Source organism: Caretta caretta, chromosome 1, assembly GCF_965140235.1.
Source record: "Caretta caretta isolate rCarCar2 chromosome 1, rCarCar1.hap1, whole genome shotgun sequence".
Taxonomy (NCBI): Eukaryota; Metazoa; Chordata; order Testudines; family Cheloniidae; genus Caretta; species Caretta caretta.
The window spans coordinates 149,568,221-149,586,549 of NC_134206.1; the positions used below are offsets into that span (position 1 = coordinate 149,568,221).

General features: G+C 40.5%; 1 protein-coding gene across 11 annotated transcripts in view; it reads right to left on the reverse strand.

The window, feature by feature from the left end:
* The window catches only part of DMD (dystrophin), a 2,122,534-nt gene that overhangs the window by 1,014,203 nt on the left and 1,090,002 nt on the right, over positions 1–18,329 (reverse strand). The gene's annotated exons all lie outside the window — the stretch shown is intronic.

The following is an 18,329-nucleotide window of genomic DNA, read 5'->3' on the forward strand; positions in this document are numbered from 1 at the left end:
AGTGTTAACCAAGATTGCTATACAAGAGATAGCATTTTTCAAATGCTGTACATATAACGAAGGTGCTTATTTATGTCCAACTATGTTCAAGTACAGAAAAGGAAGTTAGTTTTACTATACTGTTATGGAGAAAATTTTCCATTTATTTACTTTAAGCCATTTAAATTGATCTTGAAGAGATTGCTGTGGATGTCAGGGTGATGGGAACCTTGACTAGAGGAGAAAGGTCCTATAAAAATGTAATTAGGTTCCTCCCTAATGTCTTTGGAACTAAAAAAACAAAGCGCCAACAACTTAAGAACAAAATGCAAGTGAACAAACGCCTTATGTATATTCCCCCTACGACCCTCTTGGTATGGAGGCCCTTCAGATTGCTCAGTAGACAAAAGTCTTGGTATAGGGGTAAAGATAGAAAAATGGAGACTGCATTATAATTTATGGTGAGCAACAGATACCCATCTCATGAAAGCTCTACCCCCACAGGAAAAGGATCTTTGTTGCTATTATTATTGATTGTGTATATTTTCGCTACGCTGCTGTAGGAAATAAACATGGCCCTGAACAGGTGCTTACTGGAGAATAACTAGATGCTCTAATTGTCATTGTTGGAACTTACTTGTAGGTTTTCAGGAACCCCAGCTCAAAGAGAGACATCTCTGAAAGTCCATTTAGAATTCCTATACTGGCCCTCTTTTTAGTTTGCTTAGAGTGAGGTAGATGATTTTGTTAAGCTCTTTTAGACTATATAGAGGTTCAAGACCCCCAGGCTAGGGTGTTTATTTAACAGGAGGCAAAAGTGGTTCAGGCAACAAAAAAGTCATTATTCATTCTAGCCAACACCTAGCGAGTTATTTTATCCAGGGATGAGACTGGATGAAATCTTATTGCTGCATCAGAAGCATCTTTAGCCATCCTGAAGGAGATTTATTAGAAGAGGCGCTCTTATGACAGAAGGCCTTGATCTCTTTACATAAAGCTCCACTGACAGTAAATTCCCTTATCTTGTCAAGTGAAGATTATATGTATTTCCATGAATTTGATAGTTGAAGATACAGATGGTTTGGTTATTTTAGGTCTGAGACTTGATAGTTGAACTAACCCTCTTCATATATATTTTTCTGGGTGGAGCAGCCAACAAAGTGAACAAATGCATTAGCTCTCCTACTTTTTAAATACACCAATATTATAAACACTAGAATATATAATTGGTATAGTAGCAACAGCATAACTGTTCCACAGTGAGGAGTTGGTTATACAACATATTTGACCAGGAAGCATAAACCAGATGACCCTTCCAAAGCTGAAGTGATACATTCTCATAGTGTGCCATAGTCTTGTTGCAAGTAGTGGGAAACTAAATCAGGGGATCTTAATAAAGTTATTCCCAAGCCCAGCTCTCCTGTGTGATGATACATTGCGATAAAAGGAAAACAGCAAAATAAATATCTGCTCCATTTTAGTTATCTTAAACAGCACAGTGTTTAAAGACTGCATGCTGTGAACTAATCCCCGTTTTTATCAGAACAGCAACTGGATCCTCTAGATAATTATAAATTCTAAGGAATAGCTTATACGGTGAATCTAATCTAAAAGGAGACAAGGTATTCTAGAGAAGCATTACACTATTTCATATTACAAAATACTACTTTTAACTAATTAAATGCAAATGTACCCTCCCCAAAGAAGCAGCATGAAATATGCAGGGTTTTTTTGGTTTTTTAAACAGGAAATCCCATGAATCTCTTGAATTTTTCTACTCCAGCCCAATGAGAAGATAAATTTTAAATGAGTAATACTAATGGTCCCATGAGACAAAATATAAAGGGTTAAATTCACCCCAGTTTTATAGACGGTACGGTCTTTGGACAGTGATTGTCATTTACTGTAAATTTGTACAGCATCAAGCACAATGGGGCCCAATCTAGTCATAGGGTTTAGGTGCTACCCAAATAAATGTTAAGGAAGAATTACTCCAGTTTCTGCTGGAATAAAGAGGGTTCAGGTCTCTTGATGGTGAAAAGTCTGCCAGGGATGCTGGGGCAGCTTCAATCACCTTTCAGCTTGGGGCCAGCAGGAGGCTAACATAGTGCAAAAGTTAGATGCACTAGTGAGGGGATAGCCAGAGCCACCAAGTCTTGTGCTAAATCAGTGGATCTCCTCATAATCCTCATCTGGCAGAGGCTTCCTGTCTTCTCCTAAAGGTGAATCCCCCTACGGTGCAGAAGGCCTTGCTGGCACAAGACAGTGCCAATTTGTGAACTAAGTCTGTTAAGTCCTCAATAGCAGGTTAAAAGAAGAACTATTTATCCACCTCCCCACATCTCTACCATCCAAAAAACAGACCTTTGTTAGGAAATAAATTGGGATCTAAAACTGCATAGCTACCAGTTTGTGTTGTACAAAACCACTCTCTATACTGGCTTCCCATAAAGCACCATGTCAAACTCAAGGTGCTCAATGGCTTGTGCCAAGGTCACCTAAATCTCCAGAATGAGATTGCCATCTGACAGCTCTGCTCCTCGGGCACAATCCAACACAAGGGTGAATTTCATCTGTGAAGGAGGCAGCTCTCGCAGAGGTCAGGCCAAGGCAGTGGAATGAACTTCTACTGAACCTAGGAACTAACACAAACCTCGCCATCTGCCACATTTCTTTGCACACTAATGTGAACATATAGCACAGTGTACATACAATATATAATTAAAAATCTCACACTATTTTCCCTGGGAAGATGAAAGGGAAAGAATCATACATAGCAGATAATAGTCATATTGCTTTATAGCCCGATTGGAAGAATCTATGGTGATGAAGGCAGCATACCTATATCAAGATGGTTCAGTTGTGGGATAAAATCAGCTCATGATGAAGAACAGTTGGCCGGTGCTACATCTGAGCAAGACAGAGCTGATGGGCAGAGGAAAGTATTTAAAAGAGTTTGCAGCGACGTTGCAGTCTCCTTTGATTGAACACCCCCCCACCAACAAGTGATCAATTTAGTCTGTAGCCTACGAGTTCTTTTGTATTCATCATTGACATTGAACCCTCACATAGCAGTATCCATGAGAAATGCTTTCTGCTATCTTCAGTTAGCTAGATGATTCCATGCTATTGTGGTGGACGAAGACCTGGCCTCAGTTATTTATGTCTTCGTCACCTCTTGGCTGGAATACAATAATACAATATACTGGACATGAAGCCTTAATCACTCAGGAAACTCCAACTAGTGTACAGTGCTGCAGTGCATCTCCTCAAAAACACAGGCTAGTGTGAGCACATCAAATCTGTTCTCTGCTCCCTACACTGGCTTCCCTTAGAATTTCAAGCCAAGTTCAAGATCTTTGTCCTTATCATCAAAAAGAAAAGGAGTACTTGTGGCACCTTAGAGACTAACCAATTTATTTGAGCATAAGCTTTCGTGAGCTACAGCTCACTTCATCGGATGAAGTGAGCTGTAGCTCACGAAAGCTAATGCTCAAATAAATTGGTTAGTCTCTGAGGTGCCACAAGTCCTCCTTTTCTTTTTGCGAATACAGACTAACGTGGCTGTCACTCTGAAACTTATAATCAAAGTGGATCCAGGACATCTAAAAGACCATCTAAAGCTCTGTGACAGAGACTGGTCAACAATTGCACTCCCATGGCACCATGGCACCCTCTACATTAAGGCCAGGATTATACTTAAAATTTAGGTTCACCTAGATACATCACTTGGAGGTGTGAAAAATTCACATATCTGAGTGAAGCAATTCAGCTGACCTAAACACTGCTATATTGATGGAGAGGTGGATTAACTACAATGATGGAAAAATCCCTTCCACTGCTGTAGAAAGCGATACTGTAGCACCCGTAGCATAGGCATAGCCTAACAATAAATCTCATCTAGGGACAGTCCGAGAATGAGGAATGAAATCCCACAGGAAGTAAGGGCCATCAAAAACCTCATCACCTTCCGCTCCAAGTGCAAGACTCATTTCTTTGACCTTGCCTTCTCTAACATAATCACATAGCAACAGGTAAGTTTATATTTAAAAAAAAAATGAAACTCTACTGTAATCTCCCCCCAGGAAAAGGACAAGAGAACAAACAATGTGTGACAGCCGTGCAGTCACATCATCTAATGCACTACACTCTCAGATAGCTTGGTGATGGGCAAGGTATAACAACTTATGTAGAAGGGAATGAGAACCAGAGCAAAACAGAATAGAAACCTGATTAGTGACAAAACCTGATTAATTTTTAGCTTACATTGTAAATGTTGGGAAGCAGGAAGAGAGAGACTTGTGCACCAGCAGCTCATTTTTTGCCAAATGCTGCAAGACGTTCAAATACTCCAGGCTACAGTACAAATTTAAAGTACAGGATTTAGCACAAAGAGTTGTGTTTTATGACTAAAAGTTTATTTTCTTCTTCTTTTGTTTGTTTCCCCTCTAAAGAATTTAAGTAATTTTAATGTGAGGAAAAGGCCTTAGGATCCCATACCTCTGCCCTTTTCTGTTCATCTTAATCCCACGTTCCTCATTCGCCATCTCCTTCAATCCTCACCTTCAGAAATCAATCCACTGTAAGTGTCACAAACACATTTACAATTTAATTGCCTAATGTGGTAGCTTATTTTGTATGTTTGTTACCCTTTGTGTGAAATAGTTCAGCTCAAATTCCCCATTTATTCTTAGTTTCATTGTAATTAACTTTTTATTGAATTTTTCACAAAAATCAAAGCGCAATATACACTCAGTGTTGTCATACAGCATACAGCATGCCAGATTGGGAACAGTTGGTAGATAAAGGATAGAGTGTGTCTCTCTAAAAAGTGTTCTATTAGCTTTATCAATGCCTTCCATAATACTTGAAAAATTCTCATCTCAGTAGCTATTCACTTTATCACTTAGTGTTTATTTACAATTTAGATAGTCCAAAATGAACTCCAATGGCTATAAGAAGGGGCAATGCTGCAATAAAGAAGTCTATTAAGAAAAACACACAAACAAGACTGTCAAGAAGCTGTGCCAGTCTAACATTGTAAAAACTGCTTTATATTTGGCTTTAAAAAGTGAGGTGAATATACAAGTAATTTTCTTCTTTTGACAAATGCAAGTTTTCAATAGTTTTCCAAGTTTTGCAAAAATGTATGCACCATCTGAATTACATACTTGATTCATTAATGTTTTATGTTGTACAGGCCAAATTCAGCCTACGTAAGTGGTTACACTTCCCAATGACTGCAATGGGAGCACACCAGTTCATACTTGGATGAATTTGTTCCTTTTTCCCTAATTGTCCTGAATGGAGAGCAAACCACAGGACACAGTAGGAGTGGCATGACACTGTCTCCTTTGTGAGCCTAATAGGATTAATAATTTTAAAATCATTCATCGTTGGTTCCCGTCATATCAAATTGCCACATTCCCTTATTCTGTGCTCACATTTATATATGAATTGACATTTTTTCTGACATTTCATTAAGTTGGATACATGTTACAGTATCAATAAGAAGTGCTCTTGGGAAAACAGAAATTTTACTACATTAGCAGTAGGATAGGTGTGCCAAAGTTATAGGGCTAGATGCACCTCTGTCCCCTCTTGTCTCTGAGTACATCTAGCCCAGGCGTCAGGCCTCGTGTCTTTGCCTGTCCTGGGGGTGTAAATATGAATTGTTTCTCTCTCTGGCTAGGACCCATCGTTTGGACACCTGTGGTCCTTTCCTTTGGGAATATGTAGTACACAGCAATCACACACTCTGCTTAAAACCAAATTATTGTTTATTTTAACAAAAGGACCCAAAGCACCGCAGAAAAATAGATTTTATAACAACCAACAGTGCACATGTATGTCTATCTTAACCTAAAGCCTCCCCATCCCCTAATAGTAACCTAGCAGGCCTAACTTTTCAGACGTCCTCCAGTCTGGTTCCCCTTAACAGCTACCCTGTTAGAAAGTGATCCTTTTTAAACCTCCCATAGTGCTTTTGACCTTCTGTGATCTCAGACGTTTTCCTTCCTGACATTGTCTAACAGCTCTCAACTGTTTGCTGAAAAATGGCTTGTCTTGATCCATTCTTCCCTTTCTGCTGTTTTTCCCGCCCAAAAGCCCCCTATTAAACTTAACCAATAAATTCATACAGTAAGCTCTCCAATAAGTTATTACTGAATGGATCCAAATCCATCATGAGGCTATCTAAGGACTACAACTAAAAACTGCTTGGGGACAGAACACGAGAAAAATAAAGGAAAACTTGAAAAGATCTGACTTAGGACCCAAACATTTGCAGACTGTTCAAGGCCTTTAACTCTTTGGAAATATGCCCATGCACTAGATCACAAACTACAGTTCTAACAAAACCCTACTTTATATCTGGGAAAAGAGAAAAGGATTAAAAAATAGGGGTAGTGATATCACGGTGTGTGTGTGGGGGGGGGGGCAGTGTCAACTATAGACCATCAAATCGTGAAGAGGAGGTGGATGAGGCATTTCTCAAACAAATACCAGAAATATCCAAAGCACAGGACTTAGTAGTAATGGGAAACTTTAACTACCCAGACATCTGTTGCAAAAGTATGTCAAAACATAAAATCTACAATAAGTTCTTGGAATGTATCAGAGACAACTTTTTGTTTCAAAAAGTGGAGGAAGTAACCAGGGGAACAGACATTTTAGACTTGATTCTGACCAGTGGGGAGAAGTTGGTAGTGAATCTGACAATTAAAGGCAATTTGGGTGACAATGATCATGAAATGACATGTTTTATGGTTCTCGGGAAGGAAGGAGTGAGAGCACCAGAATAAGGATAATGGGCAACAAAAAAAGCAAACTTTAACAAACTCAGAGAACTGGTGGGTCCCATAGAAAGAAAATCTAAGGGATAAAGGAGTTCAAGAGAGCTGGCAGATCCTCAAGGAAACAATATTAAAGGCACAAGTGCAAACTGTTCAAATGCAAAGGAAAGATAGTAAGAATTGTAAGAGGCCAATCATGGCTCCATCAGGAAAATCAAAAAGGAATCCTATAAAAAGTGAAAATATGGTCAAATTTATAAGGAGTACAAAAGAACAGCACAAGTATGTAGAGACAAAATCAGAAAGGCTAAGGCACAAAATGAGTTACATCTGATAAGGAATATAAAAAGCAATAAGAAGAGGTCCTTTAAATATGCTAGAAGCAAGAGAAAGATGAAGGAAAGTATAGGTCCTGTACTTAGTGAGGAAAGAGGGCTAATAGATGATGACATCAGAAAGCTGAGGTGCTTAATGCCTATTTTGCTTCAGTCTTCACTACAAAGGTTAATGATAACCAGATACTCAACACAATTATATAGACAACATGGAGAAGGAATGCAAGCCAAAATAGGGAAAGAACAGGTTAAAGAATATTCAGATAAGTTAGCTGTATTCAAGTCAGCAGGATTTGGTGAAATTCATCCTAGGGTTCTTAAAGTACTTGCTGAAGCAATCTCGGCGACATTAGGAATGATCTTTGAGAATGGGATCGGAGAGGTCCCATAAGACTGGAGAAGGGCATAGTACATATCTTTAAAAAGGGGAACAAAGAGAACTGAGGGAATTATAGACCAGTCACTCTAACTTCAATACCTGGAAAGATACTCGAGCAAATTATCAAACGATCAATTTTTAAACCCCGGAGGATAATACAGTTATAAGGAATAGTCAGCATGGATCTTTCAAGAACAAATCATGCCAAACGCACTTTATTTCCTCCTTTTGATAGGATATTTGACCTAGTGAATGGGGGGAAGCAGAAGACAGGATATCCTTTGATTGCACTGTGACTTTTGACACTGTTCCACATGACATTCTCATAAGCAAACTAGGGAAATGTGGTCTAGATTAATTTACTATAAGGTAGGTGCACAACTGGTTGACAGACCATACTCAAAGAGTAGCTGTCAATTTGGGAGGGCCTATCTACTGGAGTCCTACAGCGGTTCGTCCTGGGCCTGATACTAGTCAATATTTTCATTAATGACTTGGATAATGGAGTAGAGAGTACGCTTATAAAACTAGCAGATGACACCAACCCGTAAGGGGTTGCAAGTATTTTGGAGGAGAGTTTTAAAATTCAAAGTGACCTTAAATTGGAGAAATGGTCTGAATTCAACAAGATGAAATTCAATAAAGCCATGTGCAAAGTACTTTATTTAGGAAGGAAAAATCAAATCCACAACTACAAAATGGGGAATAACTGGCTAGTTGGTAGTACTGCCGGAAAGGATCTGGGGGTAATACTATACCACAAACTATAACGGTAGTTAAGCTTTGGAATAGGTTTTCAAGGAAGATTATGTAATCCCCATCCTTGGAAGCTTTTAAAAGCAAGTTGGACAAACACCTGTCAGGAGTGGTCTAGGTTTAATTGATCCTGCCACACCAAAGGGAGCTAGACTTGATTTCTCAAGTTGCCCTCCAGCTCTACATTTCTATGGTTCCATATCACTGATTCAGATACCTATTTGAAATCTTTTCTGTCTCTTTCAATAAAGACCTATCTTCCACAAAGACATAGGCTACCAGTTAGACTAATGATCATCTACTTTATCTGAAATCTAACAAAAAAGGGATCCATGAGAGAGAGAGGGAGAGAGAGAGAGTTGATGACAGTTACTTGTATGAATCTTATTTCTAATGATTCTGGGGAATAAAAAGTGGGGAAGGAGAAAGGTAATTCAAAGTTAAGTCAGAGGAGTATGCTCCCACCTAGTCTGGGGCTGTATCCAGTGGCACTGAAATATTGTGAAAACCACTAACAATCTATTTTCCTTTTCTTTGCCACCTTCTTTATTAAAATAAACTGATATAAAAACTAAAAACTTCTGTAGAGACAAAGCAAAATCACAAAGGACCAAAGTGTATTACATATGAAGGCCCTAAATCTCCTTTTAATTCAAGCCAACAACAAATCTCCTAGCTGGTAATGAGCAGTGTGAAATTAGCTTCCAGAACATATCACTCCTGGTCCTGAATAATGCAAAACCTGCATCATAACTATGTTGTGATTATGGACACACATCAGAAACTACATTGTGACATTTACTGGTCTCCATTGCAGTTGTATCAAATAGAGCTGAGAAATTTGAATTTTTTCTGGAGGTGTGAAAACAAAGTTAGAAAAAAACCACACACCCAACATTTGTTTTCAAATGTGAGACTACCCATAAATATACGCAGGAATATTATTTATAGTCAAAAACTTAATTTTGTGGGTACACTTCCCAGTCACATTTAGGGACAGGTTACCTTATGCCTCTAAGACCGATCCCTATTGCAATAAGAGTACATAGGGGCACCACTCCAGTGGGTGCTTCTGGAGGAATTGTGATCTGAAGGAAGAGCCCATGTGACAACTTTTTTACAGTCTATGACTCCTACCTCTCATTCACACCTCCCTGCAAGGATTGGGTTTGTGACTAGCCTCTCCACTGTGCTGCACGTATTGTAGGGCACGAGTAAAAATAATCCCTTCGAGGGAAACACCAATTCAAACATCAATGTCCCAATATAAAACAGGATAGATGATAGTCTTGTGCTTAAGGCATTGGACTGGGACTCAAGATATCTAGGTTCAAATACCGACTCTGCTAAGGATGTCTAAAGCGAATTTGGCAAGTCACTTAATTGCTGTTTGTTGGGACCAGAATGTGGAGCTAAGGCAAGAGAAGGGCTCCTGGATATGGCCAATGTGACAGGTTCTCAGCATCCGTTCCTTTACTGGCACCTGAGATCTAGGGTGACCAGATGTCCCAATTTTATAGGGACAGTCTAAATATTCAGGGCTTTGTCTTATATAGGCACCTACTACCCCAGCCCCATCCCAATTTTTCACACTTGCTATCTGTTAACCCTACCTCTCTCAATAACAGCAGACACAGGCCCCAAACTTCAGCTCACAATGCTTAATGCAAAGTCAGTCATCAGTAAAACACAAACTGTTTATGATGTGGTTATGTGGTCTTGTAATCCAGGAAGGAATCCAGATATGCACATTGATACTACTAGCTCTAATAACAAAGTTCAACATCATGATCAGAAGCTACTGCTGGCTTGTTTGCAGGACTTGGCTATGGGCAGGATGGAATCATTTAAAAGTGGCTCCCCTCATTCCTTCCTGAGAGATCCAAAAGGGTTGTTTAAGCCATTTGCTTTTTTCCTCCTCCGGAAGCTCTCAGCTGTGAAATCCCATGTATTTCAGCCCTGACCCAGTGTTATTCAGCATGTGTGAAGTCACTGGGTGATACTTTGTGGCTGCACTGTTTAATCTATATTCCAATATTCTGTTCCATCATCAAACCCAGTCAGAACTATTTTCCTTTTCTTCTCCATTTTGCCAAGCACACAGACCAGGACGAAAGCCAGCTGGCTTAGGCTCAACCCAGTTAAGATGGACATGATGCTTGTTGGCAGGAGTTAGCATTTGAGGAACTGGCAAAGGTTATGGCTGCTCCCTTGGGTAAGAGCATCTGCCTCGCTATTCTCCAAGTGGCTTGCAATCTCAGGGTGCAATCTCAAACGGCTGCTTCTTAATTTAAAGACAGCAGTAGCAGCCAGCCAAAGTCTATTTCATTTTCAGCTAGCCAAGAAACTACATAATTTCCTTTGAGAGGCAGACCCCACCGTGGTTATCCATCCCTTTGTCACCTTGATGCCTATATGCTGTACCCTTCAAGGCCACTTAGAAGCTTCTGCTCACCTCTTCTGAAAAGGGTAGATTAGAGAGAGAGCATATTACATCAGTGCCCCAAATTCTGATTGGCTGTCAGTTCACTACATGTCCTTGTTACTACATATTAGATACAAAATATGTTAAAAGAAGATTATTAAAGTTGCAAAGTCAAGCACTCAAAAGTTAGGAAATGCAAGAATATGTCTGCCTATGTAATCATAATTTGATCCCCTTGTGTATGGATTTTGATACAGTCTTTAATTACACGGTCTCAAACTATTTTTTCCATAGGACCCTGCCTCAGTCAGTGTACATAAGGGACAGTGTTCACTTATTGAGCAGCTATTCAATATTTTGTTTTCTTCTCATTCCTTAATGTGTGGCCCCAGGCCTTATTTACCATAACTATTCAAATCCTGCTCTGAAGACAGAATTATTAACTTCCTCTTAGGCTTTTCTATGGTGCTTATCATTATAGAATTGTGAATGCCAAAACTATAACAGGGTTAAAAAGAGAATTAAATAAGTCCATGAAGGATAGGTCCTTTGATGGCCGATGGCCAAGGTGGTCAGAGATGCATGCCCATGCTCTGGGTGTTCCTAAGCCTATAATTACCAGAAACTGGAAGGGGATAACAGGGGATGGATCACTCAATAGTTGCCCTGCTCTTTTCCTTCCCTCTGAAGCATCTGGCACGGGCCACTGTCGGAAGACAGGATACTGGGCGACATGGGTCATTGGTCTAACCCAGTATGGCTGTCCTTGCCCAGCCCTCCCTTGCAATGCCACAAGCCCACCTCTTGTCCCCTCTTCATTTTGACTCAGATGGCTTCCTCCTGCATGCTGCCTGGGTGCAAGAAGGGGGTAACAGAAAGCACCTGAGAGACAGGCTCACTTCTCTCAGTTCCAGGACCTGACCCAGAGCATCCAGAAACAGGCTTTACAAGGAAAAGCTAGCTGTGGCCCTGGGCTGGAGAAAGCATGCTCTGGGGGAATGTTTATGTGCGGTGCTGTCACACATTGGAGCTGTAAAAGACTCGACCATCCTCCAGGAGGATGGAATCTTTGGAGATTTTTGTTAATTTTGAAGGTTTAAGCTCTAGCAAGACTCTACGGAACATGGGTAAACAGCCATTTTTTTCAAATGCTTATAACATCTAAATTTCGTCAGACTTATAAGCGGATGGCAAAAGGCACATACCATGATGCAAAGTCCAGTCTCTGCAAAATGTAAATTACTTCTCTGAAGCAAAGGGCACTATAGCATTTGAAAGAAAAGACCTCAAGAATTTTTTAAAGTGGATAAAAAACAAAAAAACAAAAAACATTTCCCCCAACCCTTGGTCTTTAAAATGGCTTAATTAATTTGCCTGAATTTTTCCAAAAACTTTCATCTTTAGGCTGACACCCAGCATAGAAAATTCCAGCCTGAACAGTTAAAATCTGGAAAAGTTTTAAGCAACTGAAAACAGGGTCTTATAAAAGAAATGAGAATAATTGACCCTTCTGTTATTTTGGCAGGCTCTCTGTTTGGGAGAAGGCTTCTGCAGCACCTTTCTTCAGGAGCTCTCAGGGTAGGACTCTCTCCCGAACCTGTCAGACCGCTTCTGATCTATCTGGCTCCCTTTTAAGTTCCACCTCCATCAGGAGCACGCTCCGCAGGTGTGGCTGGAGGGTCACCTGGGCCCAGAGTTGCTTCTTAAACCCTTCAATTCCAATGTGGGGTACATAAACCCCGTCACACTCCCTATGTAAGTGCCTTGAGATTAAAATACAGTGTTTAACTGCCAAGAATTACTAGCTACATTTTTCTGATGTGGTAACTAAGAAACAGCATTTCAGTAACTTAGCTACGAGGCATTTTGGGTTAGAGGCTAGCTGTAGAACCAAGAGAACTACATTCTTCTCTTGGTCTGAGGCTTAACTTGGTTTTATCAGCACTGGAAGCGAACACAGGGCTGTGCTGAAGATGTATGCTTGACAAAATACAGATCTTCTCAGGTGTGCTTGGAATGACACAGGACTCAGTAGGTGCATTATTAGCCCCAACGCTACAAACAGATGTCCTAATATAGACTCCATCTATGCAGAGTTTCCTTGGGAGCCCTAGTCTTAGGCTAGGGCTACACTACAGAACTTACAGCAGCGCAGCTGCCCCAATGCAGCTGTGTCTCTGTAGCTCTGCTCATGCAGATGGTCTAAGCTGATGGGAGAGAGCTCTCCCTTTGACTTCATTACTTCAGCCCCCACGTGCGGTGATAGCTGTGTCAGCAAGAGAAGCTCTGCTGCTGTCTACACCAGCACTTAGGTCAGTGTAACTTGTCACGCAGGGGGTGTCTTATTCACAGCCCTGAGCGGCATAAGCTATCGCGTGTACATAGCCTGAGGCTCCTGCAAGTTTCCCTTGGAGCATGAATGACCTTCAATTAGCACACCTATTTACAGGATGTGGGCCTTAGTTTAGCTAGTACTGCTCACACCTTTCATTTAAGGACCAGATTCACTGTCTATATCATAAAATTTTAAAAATAACTGCTTCTTCATTTGTCAGCACTCAATGGGATAAGAGAGAAGGAAAACAAGAAGAAAAAGATGTACACATGCAAAAAACAAAAAAAAAAAACCTGTGACATTTCAAACACCAACAATTTTGTTTCAAAAACCAGTTACGGCTGCATAGTGACAACAGTGTTATTACCTATCTCATCAGTTACAGTAACATGAAAGCAAGTAAAGTAAATTAAGGACATAAACAATCTTACATTGTTCACTCAATTAGCAAATCTATTACTCTTATCCAAGTATAAAAAATGCATACATCATCACAGTCCCCCTAACTTGGTCTCCCACAATAAATACATACACACAAATTTAACCAGAAATAAATAATATTTTCCTATTAATCTACCTACAAAGCATTATTGTCAAGAAATAATTATAAGTGCTTTACTAAAATATTCTATCACATGGTAATTATATTATGTATATATATTTAAACATTGAAATCTACAAAATCCTCCAACACATTAAAAATAAAAAATAATAAAAATAATCCATGGGTCAGTGTTAAGGTAACTGTACTAGGATGAATGTCCTCAGTATGCAGCTTGCGGGAAATAAGTGCAGGATGTTTTTAGTGGCCTGCCACCAGTGTTTATTGCTGGAAGCTTCTGAATACAGCCACTTTCCCTTTTCAGCCTGTTTAAATGCTGTAGAATTCTAAAACTTGCTTTTGATAGTCTGTTGGCAGGTACTGTATGTCCCATTTTTGATTCTCCCAGAAGATTTAATACAGCTGCTAAGATGTGAGGTAGTGGTGGAAGTTGTGGTGTAATTTTTTTCTATTTTGGGGAAAATTTGGGAGCAAACTGATCTAAAATATAAAATGTGTGCCTAGATACTCAATTATGGGTGGCTTGGAAAAGTCTGCAATGCAACTACTATACTGAGGTGAAGAAAGCTGATTTGTGGGCCAATAGTAAGTAAAATGATTAACTATCTAACACACCACACTGGGCAATTTTCCAGTTTGTCAGACCTCCCCAGCAGAACCTGTGAAGCAAGTTTTGGGTAGCATGAACATGTCAGTTTAATATGGTGTGTTGGGGTTCCTCCCCACCACCCAACAAAAAAAAAAAAATACCTCTCTGATGTCAGCTGACTATAAGAGTTGAAACAAGAGCTTAGTAGCTGGTGTGACCCCCACAACAGTAGTGTTAAGCTAGTATGTCCAATAAAAGGTAGACTGCTTAAAGCAGCTTCCTTCATTATAAAGAGGATACTGAAAATATACTGAGTGGCATTTGGTGACAGGGGTGCTGGAATAATTTTTACAGAGGGGTGCTGAGAGCCATTGAACCAAACTGCAAACCCTGTATATAATGGAAACCACTTCAAGCCATCATGTGCCAGCAATGCCCCTCTGCCATGTATATTGGTCAAACTGGACAGTCTTTACGTAAAAGAATAAATGGACACAAATCAGATGTCAAGAATTATAACATTCATAAACCAGTTGGAGAACACTTCAATCTCTCTGGTCACTCGATCTCTGACCTAAAAGTCGCAATATTACAACAAAAAGACTTCAAAAACAGACTCCAACGAGAGACTGCTGAATTGGAATTAATTTGCAAACTGGATACAATTAACTCAGGCTTGAATAGAGACTGGGAGTGGATGAGTCATTACACAAAGTAAAACTATTTCCCCATGTTTATTCCCTCCCCCTCCCCCCCCATTCCTCAGACATTCTTGTCAACTGCTGGAAATGGTCCACCTTGATTATCACTACAAAAGGTTTTCTCCCCCCCCCCCCCCGCTCTGCTGCTGGTAATAGCTCATCTTAAGTGATCACTCTCCTTACAGTGTGTATGATAACACCCATTTTTTCATGTTCTGTGTGTATATAAATCTCCTCACTGTATTTTCCACTGAATGCATCCGATGAAGTGAACTGTAGCTCACGAAAGCTTATGCTCAAATAAATTGGTTAGTCTCTAAGGTGCCACAAGTCCTCCTTTTCTTTTTTTAAAAAACTGCAATTCCAGAAAGCAGTTGAATGGATCATAGGTTATAATCATAGTCAATCATACCAAAATAGGACAGAATTAAGTAAACTGCAGTTGGAAAATAATAATAAATAATCATACTTTGCCCTTCATCTGATGATCGCAAAATACTTTACAAATAATATATATATATATATATATATATATATATATCTCCTGTGGCAAATTGCTGGCACAATTATGATGGGTACTGCGCTTCCTCTTCCTGGCGGGGGGGTTCAGGGTGCAGTTTTCTGCCCCTGAACTAGGGTATCTACTGTCCCACTAGTAACCGAAAGAAGAGTAGTGGAGAGGGAGGGACCCTGGCCCGCCCTCTACTCCAGGTCCCAGCCCAGGGGCCCTAGGGATAGTGACAAACCACTTGAACTAGTGCTTCCTTCCCCTGGGCTACTTCCCTCTCCTGCTTTTCAGCTTGGGGGCTTCATGCCCTCTCTCTCTGCACAAGCTGGGTGTCTCTTTACCTAGGGTCTTGCTCTTCTAGCCAGCCACGGCACTTCTCCAAACTCTCCTCTACTTCAACTCCTGCACTCTGCTCCGACTCCTTTCCCTGGCTGATTGAAGCAGGGGGTTTTTAATCAGGTGACTGGCTTCAGGTGCTCTAATTGGCTTCAGGTGCTTTTAATTAATCTATAGAAATCCTTCTTCCTTCTCCTCATCCTGGGACTTACATCTCTCTCCTGCTGCCTTCTGGCCATGCTGTATCACAAACCTCAAAACAACTGCCAGTGGAGCTGAATACTATTATAGTAGATCTTACATATGGGTAAATTGAAGCACAGAGGAAATGATGGCAGTGCTAGGAATAAAATATTGGAGGAGTTAACTTCCAGTCTGCAGCTTTCACCTTTAGACTCTATTCCCTCACTCTGGAACAGTGCAAGGATATTTATATGGGCTCAGGCAGAGCAGTGCAAGAATATTTATACAGGCAGAGGCAGATTACGGTTTTGTGGGGCCCTGGGCCAGGACAAATGGGGGCCCCCTCCACCCTTTCTGCAGTCCCCCCCAACCTGCCCATGCTGCTCCCAGGGAGCAGGGTCAGGGTTTGGGGGCTTCTCCAACTTCTCCCTACTGGTGCTCCTGCCGGGGAGAAGGGTCAGGGTATAGGAACATCCTAAACCCGGTCCCCGGCAGGAGCGCTGAAAGGGCTGGCGGAGTGTGGCAACCCCATACGCCCTGACCCCATTCCCCAACAGGAGCGCCGGGTGGGCTGGCAGAGCAGATTGGGGCATGGAGGCGTCCATTTTTCCAGGGGCCCCCAATTAGCCAGGGGCACAAGCCACATTGGCCCAGTGGCTAATCCACCACTGTATATGGGGTGGGGAAGGACTCTCAAAAAGGTACTGAACATTCATTTTACTCGTGTGGAATATAAGAATTTGGCTGAAGCTGAGCTTTGAAAAAACAGTGTTACTCTCTACCTGAGCTGCTTTTATCATCCAGTCTGCACTTATACCTCAGCTTCACTGCTGCACATGGCATTGTGACAAACAAAAGAATCCTAGTTAGTGCAGCCAGTGCTGAGTTATCTTATTTTAAAAAACAACAACAACAAGCCCCAAACATACACCCTGGAAATCTTCCCAGATTATACATCTGTCTCTCTAATTTACACTTTAGAGGATGAAACCAAACAGCAATGGCATTAGAAGGATTAGTGAATTATTCTTTCCACTAACTCTCCCTGATTTTCCTCCTTGGCTTATCCTCCAAAACAAAGCAGAAATCAAAACAAAAGTTGGTTACTGGATGGCTATCTAGATGTACACCGCTACACAATCTACATTATGCCTGTCACCATCAATTCATTTTTAATAAACATCATATTCCAGTTAGTTTACTTAGGTTTGGCTGGTAGGATAAACTAAAGAGTTAGTCCACAGTACAGTAAAGCATTTTTTCCCCTTCTCACTGCTCCCATGGGTTCACCCCCTTAACCCATTTATATGATACCAATGGTTCTGAATTATAAATGAGATTTTTAGTACATTCATTCTCCTTCTGCCCCCAGTAAGTGTTTTGGGAACACTTTCTGTACTTCTTCAGACACTATACTATGCTGATGACTACCTGACAGGACACTGTATCAGCACATTTAAAAATGAAATTAGGAGGAAAATGACATTACAGCAAACTTCAAACTCCTTGTTCTGGGGTAGATGGGAACAGTTGCAGTAATTTATCAAGAAGAATTTCTAAAGACTAGGACTACACAGTATTTTGACAGTATTATCTCGCTATAAATCCACGACATAAGGTCCAATCCTGAAAACACTCATATGAATACTTCCAATGGCATCACTCACACATGTAAGGATTTTCAAAGCTAGAATCGTAGTCTCCAAATTAGAGTCTCAAAAGAATCAGCACGTACTATTCTGTAGTAACGCAGTAAAAGTTTTGAACGCTGAAGCTACAAGCTTTTAATTAAGGTAAACTTAATTGCTAGTTTTAAAGTGCACCTGCTACTCAAGTACTTGATATATCCCAAGTGGCAGAGGCATTTGTGCATAGTTTGGTACATCTCCAATGACCTCTGGTCTCTCATCCAATGGTACATTTTAAGAAAGACTTAGAGGAACCTCGACATTTTAGTAAAGGATGCCAAAAGCTTTAAATGTAGATTTGTATATGGGGCATAAAATGAATTACTGGATTGCTAGACATATGGTATATTACTAGCACAAACAAGACTTTAATTAGCAAGGCAGGTTTGGCTACTTACCCATCATACCTGATTTCCATTCCAACGCACATTCCAAACAAAATAAAAATATATGTACTACAGAAATAAATAGATCTCATGATTGATCACCACTGTATTACTGCTCGACTACCTTTTCCAATACCTTTGTTTATCACCCTCCCTTGCTGTCTAATACCTAATATTCAGTGGGTGCATTTAAAAAAGATTATTCTCAGCGTAGCGTTATCATCAATTCCAGACACATTCCTTGGACTTCAAGTGGGAATAATCCTGGAACCTGAAACATCTCTAAAACTGGAATGGATTTTTTTCAAAACTATACCCCACCATAGGGTCAGATCCTGAAATCATTAGGGTTTTCATTGAGCACAAGGGGTTT